General features: G+C 40.2%; 2 non-coding genes and 1 pseudogene across 2 annotated transcripts; 2 read left to right on the forward strand and 1 right to left on the reverse strand.

Moving 5' to 3' along the window:
* The first annotated feature begins 7,102 nt into the window (after positions 1-7,102).
* On the forward strand, positions 7,103-7,174 carry trnaa-ugc. Its single transcript has one exon. It is a non-coding gene; the product is annotated as a tRNA-Ala (tRNA).
* A 451-nt stretch (positions 7,175-7,625) lies between these two features.
* trnan-guu lies at positions 7,626-7,699 on the forward strand. Its single transcript has one exon. It is a non-coding gene; the product is annotated as a tRNA-Asn (tRNA).
* Positions 7,700-8,832: 1,133 nt separating this feature from the next.
* LOC100493781 overlaps positions 8,833-14,253 on the reverse strand; it is a 99,903-nt pseudogene continuing 94,482 nt past the window's right edge.

A 14,253-nucleotide genomic window follows, 5' to 3' on the forward strand; every position in this document is an offset into this window, starting at 1 on the left:
TATGGTAAGTCGTCTGTAATTTATATATTAAAATGTAATAATAATAGGAATAAAGTGCATAATATAAAACAATTACATTTACATTATATGTATAATAATTATATACTATGCACTGATTCATTTATTGTGTTTTATTATGTGCCTGAAATGCATGATCACCCCCACACCGGTCCTTGGAAAAATAATCTTGCTTGAAACCGGTCCTTGGTGCAAAAAAAGTTGGGGACCACTGCTGTATACAACGTATGATGTAGTTGAAGAAGCCATAAACTATAACAGATTATTCTCCACTGATGTCTTATTACATACGCATTGTTCTTTTCTCCATGTGTCGTTCCATACCTGCGCCGTTAAAGCTTACACGCACTGTAACTTTGCATCATTAGACTATTCTCTTAAGTTTCATTTCTTTTCAACAGCTTAACAAGGAAGCTGATGGGTGTCCAAACCTGCCAGACCGGACAGAAAGTTGTATGTGCTACAGGTAAGGTACTAATTTACCTGCTGCCAGAGAAATGCCTGAATACACCCATGCTGGACAAATGCTTGACATCTCCCAAAAGTGCAAAAAGTTAATTAATAACACACAGTTTGGTTCAAAAAAGACCAAAATCCATCAAGTTCAACCTCTCCAAACATTCCACATTTTGCAATTGGAGAATTATTTTGTTAATTGACATTAACTGCTTCAAAAAAAAGTCAGGGTTAAGTTAAAAAAAAAAAAAAGGCGCAGTCATGGAAAAAAGTCACATGTAGGCCTTCAAATTTGTTCACAGGAGCTTCCCCATCTTGAATATTGTTTGGAGTGTCAGTGGCATGGCACGTGCTCAGTGGGCTCTGGGAAGCTCTTGGGGAAACTGAGCTTAGGGTTCGTGGGGAATTCCTAGCAACTTTGCAATTGGTTTTCATTATTTATTTGTTATAGTTTTTGATTTGCCTTTATCTTCTGCCTTTTTCCAGCTTTCAGATGGGGGTCACTGACCCCGGCAGCCAGAAACGGTTGCTGTTTATATTTTTGTTATTATTGGTCATTTTCAATACTTATCTTTCTGTGCAGGATCACTACTGTGTATAATCCCATCTTTCTTTAAAACCACTGCCTGGTTACTAGGGTAAAAAAGACCCAAACAACTAGATAGCTGCTAAAATACCAAATGGAGAGCTGCTGAACAGAAAGATAAATAACTGAAAAACCATACAAAATAAAAAATGAAGACCAATTGCAAATTATCTCAGAATATCAATGTCTACAGCAAATTAAATGTGAATGTGAAGGTGAACTACCCCTCTGAGTTGGTTAAATAGTGAATTTAATTGCCACTGAAAGGCATGTCACTGGATTACAGATTAGATACTACGGCAGTTATTTTTTTTTAAAAAAAGGTAAAACCCAAAAGGAAAGTTAAGTAATATATCAAACAAGCAAAACAGGTTGGGGCACAGGTGGTATTTCAGGATTCTACAAAGAAGGTAAAAAGACAACTATTTTACTGACTGTTTCCCGCTCTTTATTTTAGTTTCAGGTTGGATCCCTTAGAAGGATGGGCGAGTCGTCTCCAGATAGAGATATACAAGCCTTGGCCAGAGTGAGTTACTTGTTTTCTCTTGGTGTGTTTTATTATAAGGGGCTGTAAATATGTATGTATGTATGTATATCTTTATTTGTAAAGTGCTACTTATGTACCCAGCGCTGTACAGTAGAATACATTAATACAAACAGGGGGTTAATAAGATAATAATAGATAAATACACAGTATAACAATAAATACAAATATAAGATACAGTTGTTATGTCTCATTTTATTATTACAGAGAAAAGGGAATCATTTAACCATTAAATAAACCCAATAGGGCTGTTCTGCCCCAATAAGGGGTAATTATATCTTAGTTGGGATCAAGTACAGATACTGTTTTATTATTACAGAGAAAAGGGAATCATTTAACCATTAAATAAACCCAATAGGGCTGTTCTGCCCCAATAAGGGGTAATTATATCTTAGTTGGGATCAAGTACAGGTACTGTTTTATTATTACAGAGAAAAGGGAATCATTTAACCATGAAATAAACCCAATAGGGCTGTTCTGCCCCCAATAAGGGGTAATTATATCTTAGTTGGGATCAAGTACAGGTACTGTTTTATTATTACAGAGAAAAGGAATCATTTAACCATTAAATAAACCCAATAGGGCTGTTCTGCCCCAATAAGGGGTAATTATATCTTAGTTGGGATCAAGTACAGGTACTGTTTTATTATTACAGAGAAAAGGGAATCATTTAACCATTAAATAAACCCAATAGGGCTGTTCTGCCCCAATAAGGGGTAATTATATCTTAGTTGGGATCAAGTACAGGTACTGTTTTATTATTACAGAGAAAAGGGAATCATTTAACCATTAAATAAACCCAATAGGGCTGTTCTGCCCCAATAAGGGGTAATTATATCTTAGTTGGGATCAAGTACAGGTACTGTTTTATTATTACAGAGAAAAGGGAATCATTTAACCATTAAATAAACCCAATAGGGCTGTTCTGCCCCCAATAAGGGGTAATTATATCTTAGTTGGGATCAAGTACAGGTACTGTTTTATTATTACAGAGAAAAGGGAATCATTTAACCATTAAATAAACCCAATAGGGCTGTTCTGCCCCAATAAGGGGTAATTATATCTTAGTTGGGATCAAGTACAGGTACTGTTTTATTATTACAGAGAAAAGGGAATCATTTAACCATTAAATAAACCCAATAGGGCTGTTCTGCCCCCAATAAGGGGTAATTATATCTTAGTTGGGATCAAGTACAGCTACTGTTTTATTATTACAGAGAAAAGGGAATCATTTAACCATTAAAAAAACCTGTCTGGTCTGGCAGGGTTGGACACCAATTTCCTTGTTAAGCTGTTCAAAAGAAACGAAACTTAAGAGAATAGTCTTTCTGTTTTTTCTGCTCCATGATCCTAATGATACAAAGACATCAACGGAGAAGCTTAATATGTTTATCACTTGTTTAACTACATCATATTATTATTATTAACATTTATTTATAAAGCGCCAACATATTTTGCAGTGCTGTACAATAAGTGGGATTCATACATTGGACATACAGAGTAACCAGTAACCGATACAGGAGGGGAAGAGCTTACAAAAGAGCTTACAATCTACAATCTTCCTGTTAAGTGAGATGCTGTTTTTATGTATATATATCTTAATAAAAATCAAGTACAGGTACTGTTTTATTATTACAGGGAAAAGGGAATCATTTAACCATGAAATAAAACAATAGGATTGTAGGGGCAGGACAGCCCTATCTCTGTAATAATAAAACAGTACCTGTACTTGATCCCAACTAAGATATAATTACCCCTTATTGGGGGCAGAACAGCCCTATTGGGTTTATTTAATGGTTAAATGATTCCCTTTTCTCTGTAATAATAAAACAGTACCTGTACTTGATCCCAACTAAGATATAATTACCCCTTATTGGGGGCAGAACAGCCCTATTGGGTTTATTTCATGGTTAAATAATTCCCTTTTCTCTGTAATAATAAAACAGTACCTGTACTTGATCCCAACTAAGATATAATTACCCCTTATTGGGGCAGAACAGCCCTATTGGGTTTATTTCATGGTTAAATGATTCCCTTTTCTCTGTAATAATAAAACAGTACCTGTACTTGATCCCAACTAAGATATAATTACCCCTTATTGGGGGCAGAACAGCCCTATTGGGTTTATTTCATGGTTAAATGATTCCCTTTTCTCTGTAATAATAAAACAGTACCTGTACTTGATCCCAACTAAGATATAATTACCCCTTATTGGGGGCAGAACAGCCCTATTGGGTTTATTTCATGGTTAAATGATTCCCTTTACTCTGTAATAATAAAACAGTACCTGTACTTGATCCTAACTAAGATATAATTACCCCTTATTGGGGGCAGAACAGCCCTATTGGGTTTAATAAATGTTTTATTGATTTTTTAGTAGACTTAAGGTATGGAGATGCAAATTACAGAAAGACCCCTTATCCGGAATACCCTTGGTCCCGAGCATTCTGGATAACGGGTCCTATACCTGTATATAGTAGCAGAAAATGGCTACAGTGATAACAGGAAACCATGTGAAATCAAGCTCTTTGTTTAAACTAATGTTACCTGTTTTGCTTTTTAGGTTGACTCCATTGTGAAAAGGGAAATAAGCCAATGTAACAATGAAATGGAATATCTTATGCTAAATACTGTATCTTCAGTTTTGTCTCTCCTTGAGAAGAACACATTAAAGAGATGCAGCAGCAGTAGATACAGCAGAAACGGAGGAGAATACAAGTCTCATGAGAGAGGGAGAGTTGAGAGCCCATCCATGTCTGGCCATGATGATTACAGCCAACAACATGAACGGAGTGGCATGGAGCCCTACAGAGCCTATCAGGGCCAAAGGATGAGTGAAAGTAGAAGGAGGAAACAAAGTTGTGAAAAGAATGACATGGAGCCCTGCAGTCCCAACAGGAAGAGAAGAAAATTACCCAGCCCACACGTATTATCCATGACATACAGATTACCCAGCCCACACTCACCAAAATTACCCAGCCTACTCATATCTTATACAGACAATGACGAAGAAGAAGAAGAAGAAGAAGAAGAAGAAGAAGAAGAAGAAGAAGAAGAAGAAGAAGAAGAAGAAGAAGAAGAAGAAGAAGAAGAAGAAGAAGAAGAAGAAGAAGAAGAAGAAGAAGAAGAAGAAGAAGAAGAAGAAGAAGAAGAAGAAGAAGAACAACAACAACAACAACAACAACAACAACAACAACAACAACAACACAGCCCACACGTAATATCCATGACATACAGATTACCCAGCCCACACTACTCACCAAAATTACCCAGCCCACACTACTCACCAAAATTACCCAGCCCACACTACTCACCAAAATTACCCAGCCCACACTACTCACCAAAATTACCCAGCCCACTCATATCTTATACAGACAATGACGAAGAAGAAGAAGAAGAAGAAGAAGAAGATTGTCTCCCCAGTCCCGGTTGCAGCATGAGAACCAGCTCAGGAGAATCTTGTGACATTCCTACAGGCTCCTTCAGCAATACATATATGGAGGAGTCAGAAGGGCAAGGCAGGGAGGCTGCTAAAAGTAGAATTTTCTCTAAAGATAGCAAAGCTAAAGGGGGTGCAACAGAGGGGAATGTATTGATGGTTAGATTACCCATCCCACACAGATTACCCAGCCCAATCAGATTAACAAACTCACTCATATCTAAAACAGACAGTGACAGTGAAGAGAAAGATAGCAAAGCTAAAGGGGGTGCAAGAGAGGGGAATGCATTGATGGTTAGAGATCTTGTTGTTTCTGAACAGAGCAAAGAGAGAAATAGGAAAGGTTCCAGCAATGAACAGACAGATGAGGGATGCCTTTCGATACCTAGTGTGTCTGAAGTCAGAACCAGCAAGGCTCAGGAGGGGCACTCTAGTGGCAAAAATAATGGCAACAAATATATAAAGAGCAAGGAAAGTCAGTACAATATTACATACAAAAAGGAAGAACTAAAGCCTGCAAAGGCAAAAGAGAAAACCAGTAGCTCCTCTAAGGAGCAGCGGGGTGGGAAGAGAAGTAGCCACACAGAGCAGCAGGAGAAGGCTACTCACAGCCCAACAGTTGTTGCCAGTTCCTCATCTGCTAAGGGAGAGTATAGGAGGGCAAGTGACAAAAAGTTAAAGAAAAGCAAAAAAGAACTTCTTGGGACAAAAAAGCACTTGTTACAGAAGCCTCTAGACAAGACAGAAATGGGTCTTACCAAGCCAGGCCCTGGCCCAATTGTAGAAGGCATAATGGGCGAGTTGGATTTCAAGATCAAAGAGGAGAACATAAGCGATGAAGACAACTGAGACAGACGAGAAAGAATTATTTAAATGTCTTTAAAAAGCTTAAAAATGTGCCACCTAACGTAGCTACATAAACATGCCCCTCCGAGCAGCCGCCAACACAGGGTTATTTGGGGGAGGGGTTGCTAAAAGCTCATCAGTTTGCTCTGATGAATGATAAAATGCTTAGGTGCCCCATTAGGTACGGTTGTAGTTAATCAGTTTGCATCTTTCTTGATTATGAATGCCAGTTATTTGAGGGCACCATTCTCTGTTGGGTGGGCAAACATTACAAAACTGGTTACAAGAGAATGATATTGGGTGCCCCTTCATTTACAAGGATAATTTAGATATGAAACCACTGTGTTATTTCCTTTATCTCAGTGTAGTGATGGAAGAGCTTTTAAACAGCGGTATAATAAAGAATAAAGGGTATTGGATTTTTGATATTTTCTGTATATGCTTTGTAATGGTGGAGGTAACTGTGCCTTTTTTTTATAAATGAGATAATAAATGGGTTTAAACGTATGCATGTCTGGTTTCTTTTCTCATGGTGCCCTGATGTAGATAAATCAGGGCAATAAGAAAAACTGCACCATGTGGGCACAAACACATGACTTCAGATACAGGCCAACAGCACCGGATTTCTACTGGGGGCACCCCCACTCGGTGCCCCCCTTCCCCCCCGCTGCGCGAACACCCAACCAATGCCACGCGCATGCACAAACACCACAGTTAAAACTCCCAAACGGAGCAGTGGGGAGAGGTCCCCATTAGTGATGAGCGAATTTGTCCTGCGAAAGGGGCAAAAATTAGCAAAACGCATTTGTCATGTGATTTTTTTTGTCACCCGCATCTATTTTTTGTCGCCGCAACTATTTTTTTTTGTCACCCCCGGATTTTTTGTCACAGCTGGACCCATTTTGATACAACCGTGCCTGATAAAAACAATTCCGCACTACAAATTTTTTTGCGCCAAATTTTCACAGAAGTTTCGCTAAACAATTTGCCAATGATGAAATGCGGAAATTCGCTGCGAATCCATGCCTGGTGAAAAAATTCGCTCATCACTAATTCTGACAGCAGAAGGCTGCCTCCCAAAGGGCTCCTGCCGTCTGATTCCGTCGCAAGTATATCATAACCAAATAGTCAGCTCAGGCTTTGTTGAAGCACAGGGATTATTATTATTATCAATGTTCAGGCAATAAGCAAAACGGCTTTGACCAGGCTTTGGGGGGATGTAGCTCAGTGGTAGAGCGCATGCTTTGCATGTATGAGGTCTTGGGTTCAATCCCCAGCATCTCCAACCTGGGGCTCTTGAAGGCAGGAGTGGGTCTCTCTTTTTATGTGCGTGTAACGCTTCAGTCACATTCTGTCTAGCGAGCCATCTCGGGAATGCCGTAAACGCTTCTTAGCCTCTCCTTCTTAAAGAACCAGTCCGCTTTCAAAGGACTTTAACCCACCGTCACAGATTTCAGTGCACAATATTTCCTCCGAATAACGTTTGCAGTCACTGTAGATTTGAAATATAGAGGGAGAACTCAGAGGTAGCCCACTCATTTTCTTGTCCCTTAAATGGAGCACCCTCTGCACCTACCCAGCCGATCCTACCGAGATACGGTTAGATGCCTCATTTGTAGCGGCAATCTTTGGTCATAATACATTGTTGTATGGTTGCTCCAGGTCAATACCTGCAGAGGGAAAACATTGGCCTTTCCATAGGGTTAAGGCGACACATGCTTGGCAGGGCAAGCGTGGTCTCTGTGGCGCAATCGGTTAGCGCGTTCGGCTGTTAACCGAAAGGTTGGTGGTTCAAGCCCACCCAGGGACGGCTCTCCTCTTCTGCTTCTGTTGAAAGATAAAGTCTAGCGACGCAAGAATAAATGGCGCCTGCCCTTCTGTTGCCGGAGCATATGGCAAAGCCTGCTGGCATGTAGCAAAGCTGAATCTTACTGCTCTTTGCTGGCTGCCTTTGGAGACGGGGGAGTCAGCTATATATCTTTATAACTAGACTAGGCACTAAAGTCTGCCGATGAAAAACATTGGCATCTCCATATGGTTGCGGCAGCGCCTGCAGGCTGCTTTGCCTCGTGGCCAGCTTTGTCACTGTCTTGTAATTGGTTGGCGCATTTCAGGTGTCATTTTGCTCTACTGGCTCGGTGGAAACAAAGGCTCCAGCAATACAAGGAGGATTAAGTGTGAGCTTTGTGCGCCACCTGCCAATTGTATACACGGTGCCTGCTGTGCTGTAGCGTGAATCTATCACAACCCCTGCTCTGATGGCGGCACCCTATCAAAAGAAGCGCACGCAAGCTCATCCCTTTCTTCTCATTCATTTCCTTTGCACTGAGATTCAACGTCGCCTAGAAATCAAGCGGCCTGCCACCATTCATCCTCAAAATCATTTGACTGAAACCCTCCTTTAATTACTCTAGACAGTGGATTGAGAGACTGAAGACATTAAGGATCCTGCTCCCAGGTCTTGCTGAAATACTACTTTTACATTGTTAAAACAAGAATACCCCATCCAGAACAATACTACATACTGTATCACATGCAGGAATGAGGTAGTCATGAATTATTAATTTGGAAATAGTTACAATGATTTGTCAAAATCTGAAAATAAACAGATATTTCCCAGGTTTGGCTACCAATGAATTTTAATACGGACATACACTGACCTCTTCTAATAGGATTGTTAAACCTGCCTGATAGATATATAGATCATGATTTATATAATATGGATAAAATGTTCCATCTAAGTCAATGATGAGATACTTTGTTAAACCGAAGCGACCTGTATGGTTTTTCCACCAGTGGTTTACATTAGAGCAGAAGTGACAGCTGGAAAACAACCCCCCCCCCCCCAAGCTGAATAAAGCCATTGAAAGCATGCTTTCTCACAATTAGCTAGCCCAATACATGGAAACTGTTGGCCATAGTGGAGCAAGCTGAACAAAGTTTTTATGAAATGTCTTGATAGCTGATGTTCTCATAGATGCAGGTGGAGTCCAGCATATTTTGGTCATTGGGAGCTTGTGTCTTTTTTCTTTTCTTTTCTTTCTTAACAACTGAATAAATAGGATGGTCCTTATCCTGTATAAACAACAACAACAACAACAAAAAGATGGGGTTATAAAGTAGAACAAGTTGGCTAATATATTACGACCTCAGGCAGAAATGCGAGTGTATTAATGGGTGTAAGAATGTGCCCCTATGTTCTCCGACACAGGACACTTCTGCCTTGGGTCTGGTTGCATTTAGCACCACACACTGGTTCTGACCTAGTGCAATGTTATTAGGCATAAGCCAGCCCTGTCCTTGGCAAGTACCAGGGACAAGTTGCAGGCTGATCCCTGACTTGCACGTCTGATTGATGTGAGACAAAAGGTGGTAAAAATGTACATATCCTGTCAAATGTACACTATTCCTTTCTGGCCCCACATATAACTCAGAGCTTCATGCATTAGTTCTAGTGATGGTCGAAATGTTTTGCCAGGCATTGATTCGTGGTGAATTTCCACGTTTCGCATTTGGAGGATTGTTTCGTGTCCAAAAAATGTTGCTGCATCAAAAGAATAGCCGCGGGCGACAAAATAATAGCTGCGCGACAAAATAATAGCCGCGGGCTACAAAATAATAGCAGCAGGCGACAAAAGAATAGCCGCGGGCGACAAAAGAATATCTGCGGGCTACAAAAGAATATCCACGCAACAAAATAATAGCCGTGGGTGACAAAAGAATAGCCATGCGACAAAAGAATAGCCTTGCAACAAAAGAATAGCCGCGGGCGGCAATTTTTTTTGACGCGCAACATTTTCGCCGTTTCGTGAATCTTTCAAAAGAATTTTTCGGTGAAGCAAAAAGGGACAGATTTGCTCATCACTAATTAGTTCCTGCTTTGCCTGAAGCTAAGATTTAATGGAGAGCTGAGGCCTGTGGAAATTTGTCAAGGGATGCAAAGCACAAAAAAAAAACAGTTACACCTGTGTTTGCACTTTCCACCCTGCCTTCCAACCCTTGTAAAGTATAGGTTGGATGATGGAATTATATGAAGGAGAGGCTGAATGTAAAGAATGTGTGTGCTTCTGTGATATTGTTTTAATTATGTAAACCACTTACATTTTCATTTGTAGACACTGTAGATGCTGAAAAAAATGAAATAAAAACAAAATTAAACAATTGAATTACATAACTTCACATATATGTGTCATAGAAGATACAATAAACAGTAAATATGACCACATATGGGTGGTAACATATATAGGTCCTACTAAAACCATCTCAAACGTCCAGAAAATACACCAATGATTGATGGCCGTAACTTGATATATATTAACATTTCTTTAAGATAAATAGATGTAAAGTTGTTGAGAATGCTATTCTAAGTACTTCTGCCATTTACATTCATTATTATTTTTAATTGCAAGATATTTTGTTAAGAACATTAGAAACCTTAGTTAACTTTTCTCATGTCTTTTCTAACTGGAAGAACATCAGACCAGCACTCTTTCCTTCTCCTGACAACTTCCTGGACAAAGTCCTTGACTACTTCTTGTTTCAGGCCTCTCAAGTGGGACCTAGTTGGGACAGCATCTACCCTTAGGTCTGTACACTTGGTCCCTACTCTTGGGGACTCCTTAATAACCTCCTTGGTCCCTACTCTTGGGGACTCCTTAATAACCTCCTTGGTACCTACTCTTGAGGACTCCTTAATAACCTCCTTAGTGGAGCTCAGGCTGCTCGCTAGCTGCCCTACTCCTATCTATCACTCCTGGAGTGATATTGGAGCCTATGCATAGGTAGACTTCTTAATAACCTCCTTGGTGGAGCTCAGGCTGCTCGCTAGCTGCCATACTCCTATCTATCACTCCTGGAGTGATCTACCAACTAGTTGGAAAGATATTTTCTGTTATAGATCACTCCAGGAGTGATAGATAGGAGTAATGCAGCTAGCGAGCATCATGAGCTCCAACAAGGAGGTTATTAAGGAGTTTACCTATGCATAGGCTCCAATATTCTTCTACTTGCTTGCCCTGGGAAATCCAGTGGTGCGGGGGGGGGGGGGGAGCCCATAGCACACACTGTGTGCTAGAGATGGTACTTCTTTATATTATTCAACCTAAAGCTGAACTTTTAATGAGCTTAAAAGGATGTTTTGGTCAAAAGACAGGGTAAGAACCTGGCTTCTGGTGTACTTGTACAAGGGGATAGGGAGCAAAGAGCTGTCCTCAGGAGAAGCCTGTGGTTATTAAGTAGCAGTGTGCACTGCACTCCCCCCCAGTATGGGGAATCCTTCCAAAATGAATCACCTGAGACCTGTAATGGCCCTGAGAACTTATTTCAAGTCCTGCTTTGTTTTGCTCGTCTGGCTCTGGTCTATTTTTTGACCATCCTTGTACCTTTTATTTAAGCAGCCTGATACACAATACACACAATCCAAGCAGCAGCTCTTTGGTCATTTAAAACCATGGCAACTTTGTAACCAAAATGGAACCTTTATTCACAAATGGTGGGATTGTCCTAAGATATCTGAATTTTTAATCTCAATATTTCCTATCTTAACAGAGTTATCTCAAATTAATATTACAATATCTCCTAGGCTCTCCTAAATCTTGACTTGGACCACATTCCCTGGAATAAAAAATGCTCCATAATACATGTATTAGCGGTATCCCGCTTAATGATAGCAATAAACTGGAAATCAACGTCGATCCCCTCATTAAAAGATGTATTACTCTTACTCGACAGTAACAGTACTATGGAATATTTCAATGCCAGAAATAACCATCTTTTGCACAAGTACCACGCAAAATGGGATTCATGGAACAATAGCAAATATGCCGAGGAAAATTCTGCCAGAAATCCTATATGACTACCTTTGAATATAATGTTTAAGATGCAACTGAATAATAGATAAAGTTAAAAGTTGCCTGTAGATCTTATGATTATGACTATAATCAAGATATGGATGGTCCTCAAGGGAATTCCTTAAGGTTCCCATACACGGGCCGATTATAGCTGCCGATATGGGTCCCTTGGACAGATTCGGCAGCTTATCGGCCCGTGTAGGGGCACTACCGACGGCCTGGCCGACCGATATCTGGCCTGAAGTTGGCCAGATATCGATCAGCCAGGTTAGAAAATCCAGTCGGATCGGGGGGCGCATCAGCTCTTTGATGCAGTCCCCGAACCGACTGCCCCATTGCCGCGTGCAGAATTTGATCGTTTGGCCCCAGGGCCAAACAATCGAATTCGCCTACATGCCTCCCCGATATCGCCACCCGTAGGTGGGGCTATCGGGTGAAGATCTGCCTGTGTATGGCCAGCTTAACTTATACTCTCTTTTTTTTTCTTTTATTTCTCTCTCCTTTTCTTTAAAAAAAGAAATAAAGAAAAAAATCCTGGTTTCCATACAGCATCTTGCTAATATCCTCATACTGTTCTACTGTTCCTTTTCTTTTTGTTCTTCTACTCTACTTTTCTCCTATTATTTACTAGTAGATAGTTATATAATTGGTGAATCTTTAACTAACACTAAACCACTTGCACAAGAAGTGATATAATGTTTTTTGTTTTGCTGTAAACTTTATTTTATTGACCAATAAACAAAAAACAAAACAACATGGCAACTTCAGTTGACCTACCTGTTTTTGATTGGTTCCGGTGACATATTAGCATTGCAGCCAGTTTCTGCCTGAACTTGACGACAAGGATAATGGCAACCATGAGAAGTAATGCTAACAATCCAGGAATTGCTCGAAACAGATACTTCTTACCTCTTTCTATAGGGAGTAGTAAGAAAATATGTTACCATACTGTATATTAAAGATAAAATGCATTTATATGGTCGTCAGGCACCTTAAAACACATATTCTGGACCTGTCCTGCAATACAAGAATTTTGGACTACAATACTCCAAATATGCAATGACAAATTACAACTGGAAATAGACAAAAACCCGGCAACAGTTCTCCTGCATTTCAATGCCCAATCCGTCCCATCATACTAAAAATCTCTTACTCAATACGCACTCAACGCGGCCAAACTATTAATTCCTCGCAAATGGAAATCTACAACTTTGCCTACTGTCGCGGAATGGACCCAAGAAATGGAGGACATCTGCAAATTTGAGGAAACACACACGGACAAAACAAACCCATTGGGACCCTGGTGAGCATTTTTAGAAACAAAAATAATAAACCCAACAAATCATCAAAATCAATAACTAATGGAGTGTCTGCTCTGCCGGACCAGGTTTTCAAAACAAGTTATAAAGGCAATAAGAATAATAAATGGCAACATATAGATTCTATAGGCCCCTGCAATGGAAGCTGGTATAAGACGTGGACCCATGACTAATACTCCCCTGTTTAAAACCTGACATCTCTCCTGTCTGGTACCCTTCTCCCCCCCCCCCCCCTTTCCCGGTTATCTTAACTCAATCCAACAGCTATAAGCAATCACGACAACGGACAGCCTTTTTCCTTTTACATTTCTATGTTTTATGCATTATTTGTAATAGAAAGCATTATCAACCTATCTTGTATCATATTTAATATGCCTCTTCCTACTACTATTGAACTAACGCTTGATTATTCCTACTGCAAGACTGGATTGTACACAAAACCCAATAAAAATTTGAAAAATTAAAAAAAAAAATTTATATGCAGAGCTTTCTAAAATACATGACTGGTAGTGATGAGCGAATCTGTTCGCCGCGAAATGGCGAAAAATTCGCGAAACGCCGAAAATGTCGTGCGACAAAAAAAATTGTCGCCCGTGGCCATTATTTTGTTGCGCGGCTATTGTTTCGTCGCCCGCGGCTATTATTTTGTTGCGCGGCTATTGTTTCATCGCCCGCGGCTATTATTTTGTTGCGCGGCTATTGTTTCGTCGCCCGCGGCTATTATTTTGTCGCGCGCCTATTATTTTGTCACCCGCAGCTATTATTTTGTCACCCGCGGCTATTATTTTGTCGCCCGCGGCTATTATTTTGTCTCACAGCAATTCTTTTGTCGCCCGTGGCTATTATTTCGTCGTGCGGCTATTCTTTTGCCGCCCGGGACTATTCTTTTTTGACGCCGGCGACAATTTTTGGACGTGCGGCGAATTTTTCCGCTGCGAATTTTTTCATCCGTTTCGCGAAACAATCCGCCAATGGCAAAATGCAGAAATTCGCCGTGAATCCATGCCTGCCGAAATATTTCGCCCATCACTAATGACTGGTAGTCTTTGATGGCCAAAGCCCTAGAAATCGCTGTGCACTAACACTTGCCCACTTGTTAATAAATGCGTTCTACAATGTTTCAGCAGTAGAACAACTTGCATTTGAGAGAAACTGTAGATACTGCTTTCAGTAGCAATTACATTTATAAATAACAT

Source organism: Xenopus tropicalis, chromosome 8 (genome assembly GCF_000004195.4).
Source record: "Xenopus tropicalis strain Nigerian chromosome 8, UCB_Xtro_10.0, whole genome shotgun sequence".
In the NCBI taxonomy this organism is placed as follows: Eukaryota; Metazoa; Chordata; class Amphibia; order Anura; family Pipidae; genus Xenopus; species Xenopus tropicalis.